The sequence below is a fragment of the Panthera uncia genome, assembly GCF_023721935.1.
Source record: "Panthera uncia isolate 11264 chromosome E2 unlocalized genomic scaffold, Puncia_PCG_1.0 HiC_scaffold_19, whole genome shotgun sequence".
NCBI classification, from domain to species: Eukaryota; Metazoa; Chordata; class Mammalia; order Carnivora; family Felidae; genus Panthera; species Panthera uncia.
The window spans coordinates 17,707,900-17,728,335 of NW_026057588.1; the positions used below are offsets into that span (position 1 = coordinate 17,707,900).

Consider the following 20,436-nt stretch of genomic DNA (forward strand, 5'->3'; position numbering starts at 1 on the left):
TGGTATAACAGTATAAATATATCTATGTATTTTTTTCATATGTATATATGAAAAAACTAAAATATGATGTTATTCTATTTCTCAAATGACTTCTTGGATTTCATGCAGTGATGATGATTGTGTACCAACCCTTTGGTGGGAACTTGAAGCAGAGACGTGGGCCATATGAGCTCTGGACCGCTTGGATCTTCTGCTTCTCTCATATCTAAACAAGTATTACTGTTAAAAGCTCATGAACTCATACTTAGTTTAGGCAAACTCAATAGTAAGAAGAAAAGTATGAATGAATATTAACAGTGTTTGAAATTTATAAACTAAATTGTATCAACTCCTAGAATTTTCACTTTTGATTCCTGATTATTTTTGATGTTTGAAAGATGACAGCAGTGTGACTTCCATTTGTAGCAGGCAGGTGCTGCCATCTAGTTTTAGATGTTTGACTGTTGTCTTTGCTCACAGTTGGAACAATGTTTCTGGAGAAACTTTCTGAAATACTAAATAGTGGTTAACATATAGGGTAAAGCTCATTTTTCATTTGTAGCTTGTTACAACCTCGTAGGGTTGATTTACCGTTATTTTAATTATGTGGCATGTTTTTCTTTTTCATTTTATTTGTTTATTTTGAGAGAGAGAGTGAGAGCAGGGGAGGGGCAGAGAGGGGGGGTGGGGAGAGAGAGAATGCCAAGCAGGCTCCATGCTGTCAGCGCAGAGCCTGATGCAGGGCTCGAATGCACAAACTGTGAGACCGTGACCTGAGCCAAAACCAAGAGTCAGACGCTTAACTGACTGGGCCACCCAGGTGCCCCAATTGTGTGACATATTTCATATCTTTGGTTTAACTTTTGACTCAACTATTCTAGAACACGGGAAAGTCTGTTTTAGGACAGGAAGGTGTGTGGTGGACTGAATATAGAGTTGTCCACAAAGTGCACTGTTTTGGCCATGGTGGTATTACAGACAACTCCCAAACACCCAATTTTCAAGTATTTAAAGACCATTTTTAGTTGTGGCTCAGGATGGAAAGTGCAGTTATTGGAGTGGATTAAGTTTTGATCAGAGGAAAGCTTATGAATGACATTCCAGGGTTCCAGAGTGGCCAGCAAGCTCTGGTGGTGGTTTTCTTTTCTTTTTTTTTTTTAAATTTGTTTTTTAATGTTTATTTATGTTTGAGACAAAGAGAGAGAGACAGAGCACGAGTGGGGGAGGGATAGAGAGAGAGAGGGAGACGCAGAATCCGAAGCAGGTTCCAGGCTCTGAGCTGTCAGCACAGAGTGACGCGGGGCTCTAACTCACGAGCCATGAGATCATGACCTGAGCCGAAGTCAGACGCTTAACTGACTGAGCCACCCAGGTGCCCCACTGGTGGTGGTTTTCTACCCCTCTGCCTCACATTGTAGGACTTTCTGTTCCGTACTGTTTTCCTTTAGTTTCTGGGTGACACCAATCTCCTTCCTCTAGGTTCGGCATTCATGCCATTTCTTTTGCTGGCAACATTCTTGCCTCTACTCTTGTTTATTTACTTGTTATTTTTTGGAAATTGAAAATGCACAGCAAGGTCAAAGGAGAAAGCAACAATCATTTACACTCCTACCACTTAGAGGACTAGGTCCTGCTAACGTGTTTGCCTGTTTGCTTTAAATATCACTTTTAAAGTAAAATCACTATCAGTTTATGTGATACTGTGATTTATAAGAAATACCTATTTTGAAAAAGAAATATGTATTTTGTCATTCAGATAGTCAAATATATATTACTGATATATTTGTATTTTGTCCATGGTTCCTGGATCACAGCTCCCTAAACACTTGGAATTTCCTAAGTGGTAATAGCTTATAGGTTTTTCTTATACTATGTTAATAAAGTGACTTTTGGAAAGCACCTAAGGATGAGGGCTGGTTGCCAGAAGAAGCAACTGTGTAATTAAAGGCTTGGGACTTTCAGTCTCACCCCAGCCCTCTAGGGAAGGGAGAGGAGCTGAAGTTTGGATCAGTTGCCGGTGACCAATGATTTCATCAGTCATGCCTATGTAATGAAGCCTCCATAAAAACCCAGAAGGATGGGGGCGCCTGGGGCCTAAGTCAGTTAGGCGTCTGACTCTTGGTTTTAGCTCAGGTCATGATCTCGTGGTTTTGTGAGTTCGAGCCCCACGTCGGGCTCTGAGCTGACAGTGTGGAGCCTGCTTGGGATTCTCTGTCTCCTCTCTCTGTGCCTCTCCCCTAGTTGTGCTCTCTTTGTCTCTTTCAAAATAAATAATTAAACTAACAAAAATCCCAGAAGGATGGGAGTTCAGGGAGCTTTACTGTTGATGAACGCATGGAAATTTGGGGGAGAGTGATATGCTTTGAGAGGGCACGGAAGCTCTGTGCCCTGTCCCTGCACCTTGCCCTGTGCATCTCCTCTATCCGGCTGTTCCTGAGTTCTATCCTTTTATAATAAACTGGTAATCTAGTAACTATACTGCTTCTCTGAGTTTTGTGGATTGCCCCAACATATTAATCCACCCAAGGCAGGGGTCATTGGAGCCTCTAATCTATAACCTGTTGGTCAGAAGCCTGGGTGATAAACTGGGTTTGCGACTAGTGTCTGAAATTGGGGGTGAGCTCAGTTCTCTAAGAACTTAACCTGTGGAATCTGGTGCCATCCCCGGGTAGAAAGTATCAGAATTGGGGTGCCCGGCTGGCTCAGTCACTTGGGCGTCCGACTTCAGCTCAGGTCATGATCTCATGGTTTGTGAGTTCGAGCCCCTCATCAGGCTTTGTGCTGACAGCTCAGAGCCTGGAGCCTGCTTCAGATTCCGTCTCCATCTCTCCGCCCCTCCCCTGTTCGCGCTCGCTCACGCTCTCTCAAATATAAAATTAAAAAAAAAAATACATAAAAAAAGTATCAGAATTGAGTTGAATTGTGGGACATCCTGCTGGTGTTCCAGAAATTGGTGCCGTAAAGGAATCCCACTCCCACTACAGTGGAAATTGGGTCCCAGAACCTTTTAATTTGATAACAATATTTGTTTATTCTACAGAGTTCAAATAATACAGAAAATGGCAATGATAAAATTAAAAAATATATATAACCCTTTCCATTGCCCATCAGCCAGAAATAACCACCATTAAATAAGCATTAAATAAACATTGTTTATTAACATTAAGCTTCTTTTTTTAATTAAAAATTTTTTTTAATTTTTTTTTTTTTTTTTTGACAGAAAGAGACAGAGTGCAACTGGGGGAGGGGCAGAGAGAGAGGGAGACACAGAATGTGAAGCAGGCTCCAGGCTCTGAGCTGTCAGCACAGAGCCCCACGCGGGGCTCGAACTCACGGACCGTGAGATCATGACCCGAGCTGAAGTCGGACATTCAGCCAACTGAGTCACCCAAGTGCCCCTCTTGTGTTTTTTCTTTGAAAACTTCTTTTCCATTTGCTGGGTTTTCACAGCAGGGTCACCAATCATCCTATCCCCTAACCTCCATAGCCATCTGTTTCTCTCTAATTGCTTTAATTTCTTTTACTTTTGAGTCTTTGTTCACTGCCATTCCTATAAACCCCCTTTCTCCCATCTGTCATAAATGTGATAATTGGCTGTGTTCTAGTTTGTTGCCATTTCTATTGTATTGACTTGTTCTGTAATGTTTTGGTCCTCAGTTTTAGTAAGCCTGCAATCTTTCTTTTCATACCATTCTGTTGTTTTTCATCTTGTCCTTGAGCATTATTGAATTCTTGTTCTCTCCGACTTGGATTGTGAGAAGCAGCGTGGGGAAGTATTCCTCTGTTCCTTGAGTTCATTTTCTTCAGGGTGAGTTTTGTAGGCTAAGTTCCTGGGAGTGTGTTTGCGGATTGCATGCTGTTCCCGTTCAACCTGCTCCTGCTTGGGTGACTCTGCACATGCGCAGGCCGGCCCCTCTGCTCCTGAGGTCACTCGGTGAGGTGACTGCTTGACAGTCTTTCTATAGCATCTGGGCAATTTGTTTGCCGCAGGAGCCGCAGAATGAGAGCTGGACATTTCCTGTGATGTCCAGTTGTTTCTGTGCCTTGAAGGATTCGTGGATGAAGCTGGTGTGGGGTTTGGGGGGGGGGGTTTGCTCAGGTGAGGGCTTGACCTGTAAACATAGTAGAGATGTTATTACTCCCCAGAATGAACTGTAGGGTTAATTCAATTCCTATTAAAATCCCAGCACAGTTTTCTTTCTAGATGTAGATGAGCTTATTCTAAAATTTTCATGGAAAGTCACAGGCTCAAGAATAGCTAAAATGATTTTTTAAACATTTTTTTAATGTTTATTCATTTTTGAGAGAGAGAGAGAGAGCAAGAGAGAGTGAGTAGGGGAGGCAGAGAGAGAGTGGGGGACAAAGGATCCAAAACAGGCTCTGTGCTGAGAGCAGCAAGCCTGATGTGGGTCTCGAACTCACAAACCGTGAGATCATGACCTGAGCCGAAGTCGGATGCTCAGCCGACTGAGCCACCCAGGCGCCCCTAAAATGATTTTTAAAAAGAAGAATAATGAGACCCCCGCATCGGGCTCTGTGCTGACAGCTCAGAGCCTGGAGCCTGTTCTGGATTCTGTCTCCCTTTCTCTCTGCCCCTCCCCTGCTCACACTCTGTCTCTGTCTCTCTCAAAAATAAATACACATTAAAAAAATTTTTTTAAAAAGAAGAATAATGAAGGAACCACTCTAACCCAATCTTAAGGCCTACTATACAGCTACAGTAAATAAGACAATGTGGAATTGGAGGAGGGATGGACACATAGGTCAGTGGGACAGAATACATAATCCAGAAATAGACCCAAACAAACATACTCAATTTGTTTTTGACAAAAGTGCAAAATCAATTCAATAGAGGAGGCACAGTGTTTCCACAAACAGTGTAGGAACAATTGGACATTCATAGGCAAAGGAAATGAGTCTTGACCTGTAACTCAAAATGGAAAATGCAAAACTATAAAGCTTTTAGGAAAAAGCCACGGGAGAAAATCCTTAGGGTCTAGAACAAGGCAGAAAGTTTCTTAGACTTGTTACCAGAAGCACAATCCATAGAAGGAAAAATTGACAAATTGTACTTCATCAAAATTAAAAACATTTGCTCTGCTAAAGCCCATGTGAAGGCACATGAAAAGACAAGCTGCAGACTAGGGAAAGATATCCAGCAAAGCACTGGTATTTACAATATATAAAGAACCCTCAAAACTAATGTTAAAAAAACAAAACAAAAACCAACAACTCTCAGGGCACCTGGCTCAGTCAGTGGAGCGTGTGACTCTTGATCTTGGGATCATGAGTTTGAGCCCCATGTTGGGTGTAGAGTTTACTTAAAAATAAAATCTTTAAAAAAATCTATTATTTTCTGCAACTTCATGTAAACCTACAATTACCTTAAAATGAGAAGTTTAATTGAAAAGAAAAAAAAAGAAACTTCACATCTCCAGAGCATCCTTTTTTTCTGATCCTTCCGACTAAGGATCTTAGGTCTTATTGGACCCTGAACTTTTCCTTTGGAGCATTTGTCATGGTTTTGTACTTATTTGAGGGGTTATTAGTTTAATGTCTTGTTTCTCTCACCAGGCCGTGAGCTCTATGCCACTGTATTTCCAGTGCTAAAACAATGCCTGATAAATATTTATTAAATTAATAAGAGTTAATGCCTTGCAGAATTATTGAAGGGCTTTGTATTTGGAAAACACTTTATTTTGAATTTTAATTTTTTAAAAGTAATCTCTTTGCCCAATGTGGGGCTTGAACTCATGACCTCGAGATCAGAAGTCACATGCTCTACCAACTGAGCCAGCCAAAAAGCCCTGGAAAATATTTTAAATCCATGCCTCCCCAACTTTTTGTTTGAAAAAATGAACACCCATCCTTTTTCCAGGACACTCCTCATACTTTGAGGTTCCTGGCTCAGCCCTGCATCGTCAGCAGCCTCTGTACAACATCTGCCATTTCTCTGAATTCTCCAAGTTGGACAGCTGCCGAGAAAATCCACCCTTTTGGCCTCCTCAGGGCTGAGTTTACCCAGTAATTGGTCTCATTATTCTATGTTGGAGTTTTAGAAAGACAGCATGATGCTGTCATTATTCAATGAATAACAACATCTAAATTGATCCAAGGCTCCATGAAAATGACATTTCTAGGCTTATTTATAACAGCCTATTCAAACATTTTGACTTATTACTAAAACAATTCAAGTGACTTCAACTTCCCAAATGACAAGGTATCTTCAGAAAGTATATGGAGGGGAATCTCTGTGACAGGTAAGACCTTGTAACAAAGTGACTAACTTGACAGTTAGTTTCAGAATTCTCTTTGAATTCCAAGCAGTGTTTGCCTGAGAAAGAGGCAGTTTTTGAGGTTACAGGCTGGTGGCATTCTTGTTTGCTGTTCTTGGGCCAGTCCGGTTGTGAAGTCTGCAGGATTTTCTTATGTGGTCTGACTTGTCACAGCATTTTTGAAGCATATATATATATATATATATATATATATACACACACACACACACATATACATATATATGTGTATATATATACACCTACACTCAAGACAACAGAGAAATCCCCCTTTATGACTACAGAAATATATACTCAATGCAGAAGACTTAGAAAAGAGTAAAATACAGGGGCACCTGGGTGGCTCAGTGGCTTGAGCAACTGACTCTTGATTTTGGCTCTTGTGGTTCGTGAGATCAAGCCCTGGGTCAGGCTGAGCGTGGAGCCTGCTTGGGATTCTCTGTCTCCCTCTCTTTCTGCTCCTCCCCCGCTCACACGAGCTTATGCATGCTCTCTCTCAAAATAAGCTTTAAAAAATGTAAAAAATAAATTTCTTCAAATATCACCATCAAGAGATTATCATTCTTTTTAAGTTTTAATTTTGAACTAATTTTAGCCTTGGAGACAAGTTGCAAATATACTTGTAGGAAAGTGGACCCCCCCTCCCAATATCCATGCCCTACTCTCAGAATCCTCTGAATATATTATGGTGATGGCCATGGAGACTTTGCAGATGTATTTAAGGTCATAAACCTTAAAATAGGGAGAGTAGCCTGGAATGTCCAGGTGGGTCCAATTTAACCAGAGCTCCTAAAAGCGGAGAACTTTCTCTGGCTGAAGTCAGAGAGATTCAGAGCATGAACACACTTTTGCTAGCTGTGAGTTGGAGGGGGCTCCCTGCATAGACCAGAGGGAGGCCTCTAGAAGGTAAGGGCGGCCCCTGGCTGACACACAACAAGGAAATGGAACGTCCTCCTGTAACTGCAAGGAATTCAATCCTGCCAACAACCTGAGTGAGCTTGCGAGGGGACCCTGGGTCTCAGGTGAGAATCATGACCTCCATGGGTATCTGAATTTTAGCCTGGTGAGACCCTGAGCAGAGAATCTAGCGATGCTGCTGCAGGCTTCTGACTCTGTGGATCTGTGAGATAATAAATGAGTAGTGTTTTAAGCTGCTAATTTTGTGGCAATTTGTTATGGAGCAATAGAAAAGGAATAGAAGAGAACAAAGAATTCCTGTCTATCCTTTACCCAGCTTCCCCTAATGTTAACATTTTACACACCATAGGACAGTGATCAAAAACCAGAACATCGGGGCTCCTGGGTGGCTCAGTCGGTTAAGCGGCCAACTTCGGCTCAGGTCATGATCTCGCGGTCCGTGAGTTCGAGCCCCGCGTCGGGCTCTGGGCTGACAGCTCAGAGCCTGGAGCCTGTTTCGGGTTCTGTGTCTCCCTCTCTCTGACCCTCCCCCATTCATGCTCTGTCTCTCTCTGTCTCAAAAATAAATAAACGTTAAAAAAAAAAAAAAAAACCCGAACATTGACATTGATACAATACTACTGATGAAACTACCGACTTGACCTGAATTTCACCGGTGTTTCCACTAATGTCCTTTTTCTGTTCCAGGACCCCATCTAGAATTAAACGGTGCATTTAATCATCACGTCTCCTTAATCTCGTCCCATCTTTGACAGTTCTCCAGTCTTTCTTGACCTTGACACTTTTGAAGAGTACTGTCTAGTTATTTTGTAGAATATAACTTGATTTGAATTTGTTAGGCATTCCTACATGATTGCAATGACATTATGTACCGTTGGCAAGAATACCACAGAAGGGTGCTCTTCTTGGCACATTATATCCAATGCTTCGTGATTTTGAGATGTCTTTTTACTGGCTTTATTCACCTTGATCGCTTGGTTACTATGGTGTCTGCTGGGTTTCTCCACCATAAAGTTACTATCTTTCCTTTTGTATTAATCAATATCTTTGAGACCATGCAAATCTTATTTGTCTTTAAACTTTTGTCCACTATGGGGCATCTGGGTGGCTCAGTCAGTTGAGCGTCCAGCTTCAGCTCAGGTCATGATCTCACAGTTCGTGAGTTTGAGCCCCGCGTCAGGCTCTGTGCTGACAGCTTGGAGCCTGGAGCCTGCTTCAGATTCTGTGTCTCCCTCTCTCTCTGCTCCTGCCCTGCTCACACTTTTGTCTCTCTCTCTCAAAAATAAATAAAGGTTAAAAAAAATTAAAAAATCACTTTTGTCCACTAGTTTTAGCATTTATTAGATTTTATCATGTGTAACAAGGGGGGATGGAAGGACTCTTAATAGTTTAAACAATATTCTTCTAACTCCCTCCCATGTTTGGTAAATATGTGTTTGTATATATAACATATATATAAATGTAAATACATATATAAAACAAATAAGGTATATTTGTTACATATAATACTAATGCTATTTTGTAACCAGCTATTTACTTAACAAGCATCATAAACATTTTTCCTTGTCATGAAATATTTTTTAGAACATGGGTTCTAAAAGTAGTTAATACTAGTAGTTAGATAGCATTTTATGTTTCCATTATTTTTCTTTTCTCTCTTTAATTGAAAAAAAATTTTTTTAAGTTTATTCACTTTTGAGGCAGAGAGACAGAACATCAGTGGGGGAGGGACAGAGAGAGAGGGAGACAGAATCCAAAGCAGGCCCCAGGCTCTAGGCTCTCAGCTGTGAGCACAGATCCTGATGCGGGGCTTGAACTCACAAACCATGAGATCATTATGTGGGCTGTAGTCAGATGCTTAACCAACTGAGCCACCCAGGCGCCCTGGTTCCATTATTTTTCTAGCCAGTTTACAATTTTTAGGTGAGTGGTTTAAGTTATTTTTTTTTTATTTTTATTTTTTCCAATATATGAAATTTATTGTCAAATTGGTTTCCATACAACACCCAGTGCTCATCCCAAAAGGTGCCCTCCTCAATACCCATCACCCACCCTCCCTTCCCTCCCACCCCCCATCAACCCTCAGTTTGTTCTCAGTTTTTAAGAGTCTCTTATGCTTTGGCTCTCTCCCACTCTAACCTCTTTTTTTTTTTTTTTTTTTCCTTCCCCTCCTCCATGGGTTTCTGTTAAGTTTCTCAGGATCCACATAAGAGTTATTTTCTATTATACGTAGGGTGCAATGAATATCTTTGCACACATCTCTGTATTTCCTAAGGGTGGTTTTCTTTTTTTTTTTTTAATGTTTATTTATTTTTTGAGAGAGAGAGAGAGCGAGCAGGGGAGGGGCAGAGAGAGAGGGAGGCACAGAATCCGAAGCAGGCTCCAGGTTCCGAGCTGTCGGCACAGAGCCCGACGTGGGGCTCGAACCCACAGACTGTGAGATCGTGACCTGAGCTGAAGGTGGACGCTTAACCCACTGAACCACCCGGGTGCCCCCCTAAGCGTGGTTTTCTTGAAAGTTGAACCTGCTGGCTCAAAAGATTTGTACACTATTTAAAAAGACTTTTTAAATAGTGATTTCTTTTTGAGAGAAAGAGACAGAAAGTGAGTGGGGGAGGGGCAGAGAGAGAGACACACACAGAATGTAAAGCAGGCTTCAGGTTCTGAGCTGTCAGCACAGAGCCCAATGTGGGAATGGAACTCATGAACCATGAGACCGTGACCTGAGCTGAAGTCAGAAGCCTCACTGACTGAGCCACCCAGGTGCCCCGATTTGGACACATTTGATACGCATTGTAAACTCCCTCTCTCTAACCCAAAATGCAGTGTGGAAGATTCTCCCTTTCATCCTATTCCTAACAGCGTTTTACATCAGGATTTTCAGCATTCTTGCTCATGGTATAATCATTTAATAAGAATTCTATTCCCGCAAAGCCAGCTTTCTGTTTTCACAACCCACGGCTTTTAGGGGAGACACAGACCACTGCAGAACCAGCCTGTGGTGTTCTGGGGGTGAGCGGGAGGCCCAGCTCAGCCTGGAGCTAGCAGTCTTCTCTGTGTAGGCACAAGCTCATGGTTAGTGGGCTACCCTGTGGCACAGGCTGCTGTGGTGGTCCTCAGAGTTTGGTGGTATCAGAATTATTTGGGAGGTTTATTAAAAGGTAAATTTCTGGATTCAGATCCAGGCCTTTAAAGATCGGAATCGTTGGTGGACCATCCCAGGCATTTGTATTTTAAACAATCTCATCAAGGGTGTAAAAATGAGGTGGCCCTTGGGGCCGTACTTTGAGAAACACCAGTTTTGGCTTTAAGCCACTTTAAGAGATTATTCTTTGGAATAATCTGTGAGAAATAAACATAACAGGGGAATCAATACCTTAATTTTCACCATGTGCAAAGACAGGTTTTTCTCTCGCCTTCCTCTCTCAATTACCCACTTTTTAGTTAGTCCTTTTTTTTTTTTTTTTTTCTGTCCAGGCTCTCTTTCCAGCATGCAGCTTTCCCAAAATAGAAACATTTTCTTTGTATCAATAAATGGTCTTGTCACTCCCACCCTTTCAGGTCTCCTTCAGCCTCTCTTGCTTTGATGAACATTTTGTAATATGCCCATACTTCACGTATGTGATTTCACAGGATCCTAACGGCAGCCCTTCATGGGAAGGGGTGCTGGTATTAGGAGCCATTGCATTTGTAAATATAGGAAATAGGATTAGAGAAGTTAAGTAATAGTAATAATAATTGCATTCATTGAGTCTCTGTTGTGTCCCAGCACCTCTGCAGTGTGGAAATTCATAGTATTAGGCCCAAAATGGTCAAGAGACTGATCTAAGTGAGCTGGTTAGAAACCGAGTCAAAGTTCACATCACAGCCTGGTCCAGAGCAGATCCTCACTGTAGCTGATCAAGCCCTTGTTCCCTGGGGTGTGTGTGTGTGTGTGTGTGTGTGTGTGTGTGTGTGTGTAGTGAGGGATGGGATCCAAGTTCTGGGATCTTGGTTCTTGGTCTAAAGCAGTTTCTGTCTGCAGTATATTTACTTACAATCTTAGCGTGTGTATGGGGCACCTGGGTGGCTCAGTTGATTAAGCATCTGACTCTTGGTTTCAGCTCAGGTCATGATCTTGTGGTTTGTGGATTTGAGCCCTCACATCAGGTTCTGTGCTGGCAGCACAAAGCCTGCTTGGGATTTGCTCTCTCACCCTCTCTCTGCACCTCCCCTGCTCTCTCTTTCTCTCTCTCTCTCAAAATAAATAAACAAACATTAAAAAAAAACACGATCTAGCGGTGCCTGGGTGGCTCAGTCGGTTAAGTGTCTGACTTTGGCTCAGGTATCTGCTTCTGAACTTCCATGGTGCTATATAGTTGTTTATGTGAACAGGATGCATTTTAAGGTGTAATATTTGAAACATTTGGAACATAGTTCTGCTCTTAACATTTTTCATGGAGAAGTTGGGACATGGTTTCATTCGTACAGATTATTCATTTAGATTATTAGGCTCATCTCCTTAACAGAGTCTAGCTTCTTAAAGTAATGGGTTTGATGTGTACAAGGATAATTTTTGTATAAGTAGCTCTTAAACTATGCAGTTGAGAGCAGAGACAGTGGGGCGTACAGTGTAATTGCTTTCTGTAAGGAATGTTCATCACTTCTGTTAGCTCATGCTAAAGATTAGGTATAAATACATAAGACCTTTTTACATTAGATAGTGTATTGACAGAAGCAGGTCCTTAAAATAGCTCAGTTTCTCTGGGTTCAAAGCTGAGGGAAGAAGGCAATGGATTTCACCTGGATGACCCTTTCACAACTTCTTTTCCTGAAACCTCATATCCCTTCTCTCCCATTCTCACTTCCAACAATCAGTGAGAACCTGTGGACCTCCCATCACCATGTCTACACAGCAGCCATGTCCCCTCTGTGTGAGCTTTGCCTTCCCTCCTGTGACTTTGACTACCACCATCCTTTGCCTTCTCAAGCATCTGGCTCAAGCAGTTTTTCCCTGTTCTGTATCTTCACATTTTCCCCATCTACCGGATCATTCCCATCAACATATACATTTGCTATAATATCACCTATTGTAAGATTAAAAAAAAAAAAAAAAGCTTCCTTACCCTATATCCTTCCCTAGTGATGACTTATTTCTCTTTTCCCTTTATAGCAAAACTCCTTGAAAGAGTTGTCATATTCTTTCTTGAACGCACACAGGCTTTCGGGCCCTCGTTCCCTTCCACTGAAGGTCACCAAAGACCCTGTGTTGTTAAATCCAGTGGTCATTTCTCAGACTTTCTTGACCAGCCTGCAGCATCTGAAGCAGTCACTCCTTCCTTCTTCAAACTCTTTGTAAACCCTTGGCTTCAGAGAGCACACAGTCTTGGCTCTCTTCCTTCATCACCACTCACTCTTCTGCAATTTCCTTTGCTGGCTTTTCCTCATCTCCCCAACGTCTAAATTTTGAGTACTCTAGGACTCAGTCTTTGAGCCTCTTCTCTCTATCCCCATTCCTTACATTACCACTTCTGAAGCTTTCTCACACCAGAGCCCCCACAAGAAAATAACCACTCATTTAGTCACACTGGGGTCATTAAGGCTCTTGGTTTGAGATGACCAGTCGGGAGGCTCTTGTAGCCCCCGGCTGCCATATCTTGGCTCACCCATCACCCTTTTATATGCAGAGAAATCTCTTTACTAGAAATCTCTTTACTAGATGACCTGCTTTCTGTTATAGACTTTTAAAAATTTTTAATGTTTATTTATTTTTGAGGGGGGTGGAGGGGCAGAGAAAGAGAGACACAGAATCTGAAACAGGCTCCAGGCTCTGAGCTGTCAGCACAGAGCCCAACGCAGGGCTCGAACCCACTAACTGCGAGATCATGACCTGAGCCAAAGTCAGATGTTTGACTGAGCCACCCAGGCACCCCATGTTATAGACTTTAAATAGCATCCATACTTTGATCTCCAAATTTGTTTCTTTAGCCTAGATCTCTCCCTAAACCTTCCCTAAACCTATCCAACTGCCTCCTGCAGTCTCCATTTGGACATCACTTTCCATCTGCTCTCAGTTCTTTTTCAGGAGGAATTTCTCTATAAATAGGTATAGATTTGGTGTGTCTGTGGAGGAGGTGAGTTCAAGGTCTTCCTACATTGCCATTAACAAGGGAACCCTTAACAAGGGTGGAGAGAGGAGAGAGAGAGAGAGAGAGAGAGAGAGAGGGAGAAGGAAACATAGAGAAATAGGGTGAAAATCAGTTCATGAGGTTTAACATTCAAATGAGAGGAGTTCCAGAAAGTGAAATCAGAAAGAGCTGAGGAAGGATATAATTAGTTAATTCAGGAAACCGAAGTCTCTAAGTTAAAATGACCCATCTCAGTACTCATCTTGATGGATAATTAAAAAAAAAGACTCACACCAAGTCATGAAAGGTTAGACTTCTGGGGATAAAGAGAAAATCATAATAGGTTATAGAGAGGAAAAAATAACACACAAAAAGATTAAGCGTCAGAATGACTGCTTGTCAATACTGTGAAGTAGAAGAGGCAATGCTGTAACATTTTTTTAGTATAAAAATATTGGCATGAAAACAAAAACTATCATTGTTTGTAGATACTATGATTGTTCTTCCTAAAAAAAATCCATGACAACTGAAAAATATAGTCGTCAGAACTAGCGAGATGGCTGGGTACAATATCAACATGAAAAATCAGTAGGAATTTTATGCCTGTCAATCTCTCAAACTCATTAGGTTTTAACTAAACTCATCTTTCCCCCCAAACAATGTATTCTGGATATTCATATTTCGGTGAATTTTATCATTACTCTTTCAGTTAGTCTGCACATCTTAGGGTTATCCTTTCCTTCTCCCTCTACATCTTTTTTAAAAAAAAAATTTTTTTTTAACGTTTATTTATTTTTGAGACAGAGAGAGACAGAGCATGAATGGGGGAGGGTCAGAGAGAGAGGGAGACACAGAATCCGAAACAGGCTCCAGGCTCTGAGCAGTCAGCACAGAGCCTGACACGGGGCTTGAACTCACGGACCGCGAGATCACGACCTGAGCCAAAGTCAGATGCTTAACCGACTGAACCACCCAGGCACCCCCCTTCTCCCTCCACATCTAAACAGCCACTTTATATTATAGATTATCCCCAGACAGTGCCTTTGAATACATCTCCTCTGATACTACCAATACAACACTCATAGATTTCCATTTCACACAACACTGAGTCCAGCTCCCTTCTCCCTGACCTTGCTCTGCAGTAGAGGCTGGAAATATGGAAATGTTAGAATTCCCAGCTTTCAGGCCATGGGTGACCATTTGACACAGGTCAGGCCAATGAGCCGTTAAGCAGAGGTCCCTGGAAAGACTTCTGGTTTTTCAACAGAAACTGAGAAACACCAAGACAATGGATAACATCTTTAAAGTGCTGGAAAAAACCAACAACCTATATTCACACATCCAGTACAAATATGTTTCAAAGACATTTTTGAAGTGAAATTAAGGGAGTTCCTTAGGCTAAAGGAAAATGGCCTTGGACAGAAGCATGCAATGCAGAAAGGAAGATCACCAGAAACAAAAAATACGTGATCAATACAAAGGAGCATTTCTTATTTAGAAAGCAATAATGATAGTATTTTATAAAATTTATAATATATACAAAAGTATTAAAAAATTTTTTTAAATGTGTATTTACTTTTGAGAGAGAGACAGACAGACAGAGTGTGAGCAGGGGAGGGGCAGAGAGAGAGGGAGATACAGAATCTGAAGCAGGCTCCAGGCTCTGAACCATCAGCACAGAGTCAGATGCAGGGCTTGAACCCACAAACTGTGAGATCATGACCTGAGCCAAAGTCAGACACCGAACTGAGCCACCCAGGTGCCCCATGTAATATACACAGAAGTAGAACGTATGACAACAATATATAGGAAAAAAAGGCAAGAGGGTATTAAAAATGGAGCTGAGTTTCTTGTATTATTTAGAAAGTGATAAAGGCACTAATTTAAAGAAGTCTACAACAACTATTTTTTTTAAAAGTTTATTTATTTTCATAGAGAGAGCAAGCAAGCACAAGTGGGAGAGGAACAGAGAGAGGGAGAGAGAGGGAACACCAAGCAGCCTCCATACCATCAGCTCAGAGCCTGATGTGGGGCTCAAACCCACGAACCACGAGATAATGACCTGAGCTGAAATCAAGAGTGGGACGCTTAACCGACTGAGCCACCCAGGCGCCCCATCCAACAACTATTTTTAAGTAAGCATACATACAGTGATTACTAATGAAAAGATTACTGTAAGAATGTTTGTAAGGATAATATAGGAGAAAAATGATTGAGACTTGGATTAATCCAGAGAGGGCAAAATAGAAGGACTGAATCCAGTTTCTCAACTCGGGGTTTGTGGGACCCTAGGGTTCCAACAAGATGTTGCCTAGAAATTATGATTGAAGGGAAACAAAAACATTGAATTTTAACTTTGCACAGCATGCTGGGACTCCTAGGGATGAGCAGTGATGAAACAAGCCCTTTAACAATTTGGTTAGTGATCTTTCAGCCCCTATGGTGGTGCCCAGTATGACCTCGTTCATTCATTAAGCCCAGTGTCTGTTCTGATGTAAGCAAAAGAGTAACATATGAGAGTCAGAAAGATAGGAGGGAGCCAGATTCTGTAGGCCACTGTAAAGACTTGACTCTAAGATCGGAAATCCCTGGTGGGTTCTGAACACAGGAGTGACCTGATTTGACTTCTATTTTAAAATAATAATTCTGAGTGCTGTATTGCAAATGGCTAGCAGGAGTGCAAAGCCTAAAGCAAAGAGGCTGGCCTGGACACTGTTGTACTAAACGAACAAGACGATGAATCCTTATAACCAGGATGCACCGGTGGTAAGCGGAAGGAACTTGGTACATTTTGAAGTGACACCAACAGTTTTTTTTCTGATGGATTGGAGGTAGGGTGTTGGACAAAGAAATAAGTCAAGCAACTGGAAGAAAACCTGCCATTTATAGATATGAGGAAGATGATGTGATAAGCAGTTCTGAGACTAAGATCAAGAGATCAGTTTCAGATGTGTTATTTCTGTCTCTCTCTCTCTCTCTCTCTCTCTCTCTCTCTCTCTTCTGGAAAATTTTCCTGACTTACTTTTTAAAAAATCTCTTCTACGGAATCTTTGAATTGTTGAATTTTTTTTTTTGAGTGTCCATTTTCCAGAATTCCTAATCTTATTTCCTGGATGAAATATCTTTTCTCTCCGAAAACATGAATTACAATTTAAAAGTTTTTTTTTTCCTGCCCCATGAGGTATCTTTTTTTACTGGGTTCCTTTATTTCCTGGGTTTCATTTGTTTATAATTTTTATTCAAAGTTGATAATCCTGCAAGGTTCACTGTAGAAACCAGCATCATCTGTCCCCTCTCCCTTTGTTCATTTTGCCACTTCCCCTCCCCCCCGGGGAAAACACAAGTCTTCTAGCTGATATTTCTAAATAGCATACTTGTATTGCTACTTCTTGAGTTTTCAGTTCCAGCCACTATCTTTTTCATTGGAGAATGAGAATTGACCCCTCCTTTTTACCTCTGCTGCTATAAGCATGCTCTGTTGTCATCCCTCCATGCTTCCAACATTATTAGGTAATTACTGAGTGTACACACTATTATCCTTAGCCCATTGCAATTGTTTTTTTTTTTAGTTTTTAAAAATATTTTATTTTTAAGTCATGTCTACACCCACGGTGGGCAAACTCAAAAGCTGGAGACCAAGAGTCGTGTGCTTTTACCCACTGAGCCAGCCAGGTCCCCCTGGTTTGTAGGAGTTATTTATATAGCTAGGCTATTTTTTTGTGTGTGTGATACGAGATAGGGATAAACCTGTCATTATTTTCCACGAAGGTGATGAGTGATCCCAACACCCTTTATTAAAGAGCTTCTGTGGGACTTGATTGGCTGAGCCATGGAGATGGCGGCTGCAGCCAAGGGGGCGGCCAGAAAGCAGCTGTAGAGTCTAATAGACTTGCACCGTCTTCGGCTTTTGGTTTCAGCCTAGTGCTCTGAACTGAAGTTTTCACATCTTGTTCTCCACTCCTAGGGCATCACATCCTCTCTTGACCTGTTGCTGCCACTGGAGCCCACTTGAAGGGCATGGCTGGGATGGAGGGTTGGAGCCTGGGGGACTGTGGGGCTGCCCCGTTGGTCACCTCCAGTAGGCGCTTAGCCCAAGACTGGCCCTATGACCTCTGGGAGGAACATGTGGCTCTGGCATCAGAAAGAGTGGGAGAAGTGAGAAATAAGTGGGGATAAAAAGCAGCAGTGGGTGGAATCCCCTGCTGTAAAAATCCCTTGCTCCTGCTCAGATTGCTGGTACTGTGTGCAGTGATGGAATGCTGTAAGTCTGTCCCAGGCGGATGGGAAAGAGTTGTGAAGTAAAGGTGATCAGGGAAAACAGCAGGAAGATTCGATGGATATTTTATCAGCCCACAAGGACTGACGTTGAGATCTGAAAGTTCACTTGCTAATTATCTTCACATAAATGGAGAGACTTCTCTTATGCTGGAAGAGTTTGATTTTACTGTACTTTCTAAAAGGAGCATCAAGTCCAGATATAAAGACTACAGCATAGCACTTCTGACATCCCAAATGCAAAATGAAAGTATCACTTCAAACCAGAACATCAGGACATGGGGCTGGTGGAAAAAAAGATGTCTTTCCCCTGCCAAGTGGTAGTTTGGAAGGGCAAACTAGCACAGGACTATCTAACTTTATTTTTTAAATTTTTTTTATTAAAAAAAGTTTTTTAACGTTTATTCATTTTTGAGAGACAGAGAGAGAGACAGAGAATGAGCAGGGAAGGGGCAGAGAGAGACACACACACAGAATCCAAAGCAGGCTCCAGGCTCTGAGCTGTCAGCACAGAGCCCGACGCAGGGCTCGAACTCACAAACCGTGAGATCATGACCTGAGCCGAAGTCAGACACTTAACTGACTGCACCATCCAGGTGCCCCAGGACTATCTGACTTTATTACTTATTTTTAAATGTTTCATTTATTCTTGAGAGAGAATAGAGTGTGAGTGAGGGAGGGACAGAGACAGAGAGAGGGAGACGCAGAATCCAAAGCAGGCTCCAGGCTCTGAGCTGTCAGCACAGAGCCCAATGTGGGGCTCAAACTCATGAACTGTGAGATCATGACCTGAACTGAAGTCAGACGCTTAACTGACTGAGTCACCCAGGTGCCCCAGGACTATCTAACTTTAAAGAAGATGAGGGTGTCAATGATGTTGACTCCAGAAAGGTTAGAAAGTCCAAAGGAAAGATGACTATTTTGAAAGGAATTCAAGTTAAAGAAACTAAAACAGGATGTTGGAAGGGTTTTCCAGATTCTGCTCACAGTAATAGGAAAAGAGAATCTGAGTATAATAAGGCAGCTGCTAAAAGTGAACCATTGTCGCTTGATAAAACTTCCTCCGTTTCTGAATCTGGAGTGAACAACAAGAACCTCAGTGTAACCAATGAAGAAAAGAGACTTGTAGAAGAAAAATCATTGAGTTCCGGATCAAATTTTTGTTTTGAACAAATAACTTCTGGCATCATAAACAAATTATGTTCAGCTGAAGAAGCAGAACACAACGAGAAGTGGGAAGAAATCTTTTTAGAAGCCAAGGAAATAAAAACAAAAGTAGAAGTCAGGGAAAGGAAGGAACATTTGCATACTGACATTTAAAAATGTGGCTCTGAAATGGACAACTGCTCATGAAACCGAGAAAGACTATTTATGTGAAAATATGTCAAGAAGATACCATTCCACAGACACAAATAGAAAAAAGGAGGGGCGCCTGGGCGGCTCAGTCGGTTAAGCATCCGACTCTTGGTTTCAGCTCAGGTCAAGGTCTCGCGGTTTGTGAGCTCAAGCCCTGCATTGGGCTCAAGCCTGGAGCCTGCTTGGGATTCTCTCTCCCTCGCTGCCCCTCCCCTACTTGTGCACGCTCATGCTCACTCTCTCTCTCTCTCTCAAAAATAAAATAAAGTTTAAAAAAAAGGAAAAAGGAAAACAAACATATATTTTTCCAACAAATACTACAAAGAAGCTCTTAGCCCCCCAAGACGTAAAACCTTTAGGAAGTGGACACCTCCTCGGTCACCTTTTAATCTTGTCCAAGAAATACTTTTCCATGATTGATGGAAGCTCCTCACTGCTACTATATTTCTCAATCAGACCTCAGGCAAAGTGGCAACACCTGAGCTTTCGGAGTTTCTGGAGAAGTATCCTTCAGCTGAGGTAGCAAGAACTGCAGACTGAAGAGATGTGTCAGAACTTTTTATTTTTTTCTCCAAAAAATTTTAATGTTTATTTATTTTTGAGAGACACAGAGAGACAGAGCATGAATGGGGGAAGGAGAGAGAGAGGGAGACACTGAATCTAGAACAGGCTCCAGGCTCTGAGTGGCAGCCCTGAGCTTGATGCGGGGCTCGAACCCAGGAACAGAGAGATTGTGACCTAGGCAGAAGTCAGATGTTCAACTCACTGAGCCACCCAAGTGTCCCATGAAGTGTCAGAACTTCTTAAACCTCTTTTTCTCTACAATCTTTGAGCAAAAGCCATTATCAAGTTCTCAGATGAATATCTGGCAAAGCAGTGGAGGTAGCTGATTGAGTTTCATGAGATGGAAAAATAGGGCAACGACTCTTACTGAATTTTTTGCATCAATGAATGGAAACAGGTGCATTCTGAAGACCATAAGTTAAATAAATATCGTGACTGGCTTTGGAAAACTCCTGAAAAATTAAGTCTGTCTTAAAATTCTTCAAAGTTTTCAAACCCATCTTTTATATGTTACTTTGTACTTGATTCTCAAGAACTCCATTAAGCACAACCAACTGCCTTTACAGGCATATAGATTTTAATCAGTACAACTAGAACCACAAGGTAGGTTATGTTTTTTGTGTTTTTCAAATTTTTATTTAAGTTCTAGTTAGTTAACATAGTGTAATATTGGTTTCAGGAGTAGAATTTGGTGATTCATCACTTACATATAACACCCAGTGCTCATCACAAGTGCCCTCAATACCCATCACCCATTTAGCCCATCCCCCGCCCACTTCCCCCCTCTAGCAACCCTCAGTTTGTTCCCTATAGTTAATAGTCTGTTACGGTTTGCCTCCTCTCTTTTTTTTCTTCTTTCCCCTATGTTTATCTGTTTTGTTTCTTAAATTCCACATGAGTGAAATCATATGGTATTTGTCTTTCTCTGACTGACTTATTTCACT

At 41.7% G+C, this 20,436-nt stretch overlaps 1 pseudogene; it reads left to right on the top strand.

Moving 5' to 3' along the window:
* The first annotated feature begins 17,314 nt into the window (after positions 1-17,314).
* LOC125915386 (methyl-CpG-binding domain protein 4-like) lies at positions 17,315-19,967 on the top strand (annotated as a pseudogene).
* Positions 19,968-20,436: the final 469 nt, after the last annotated feature.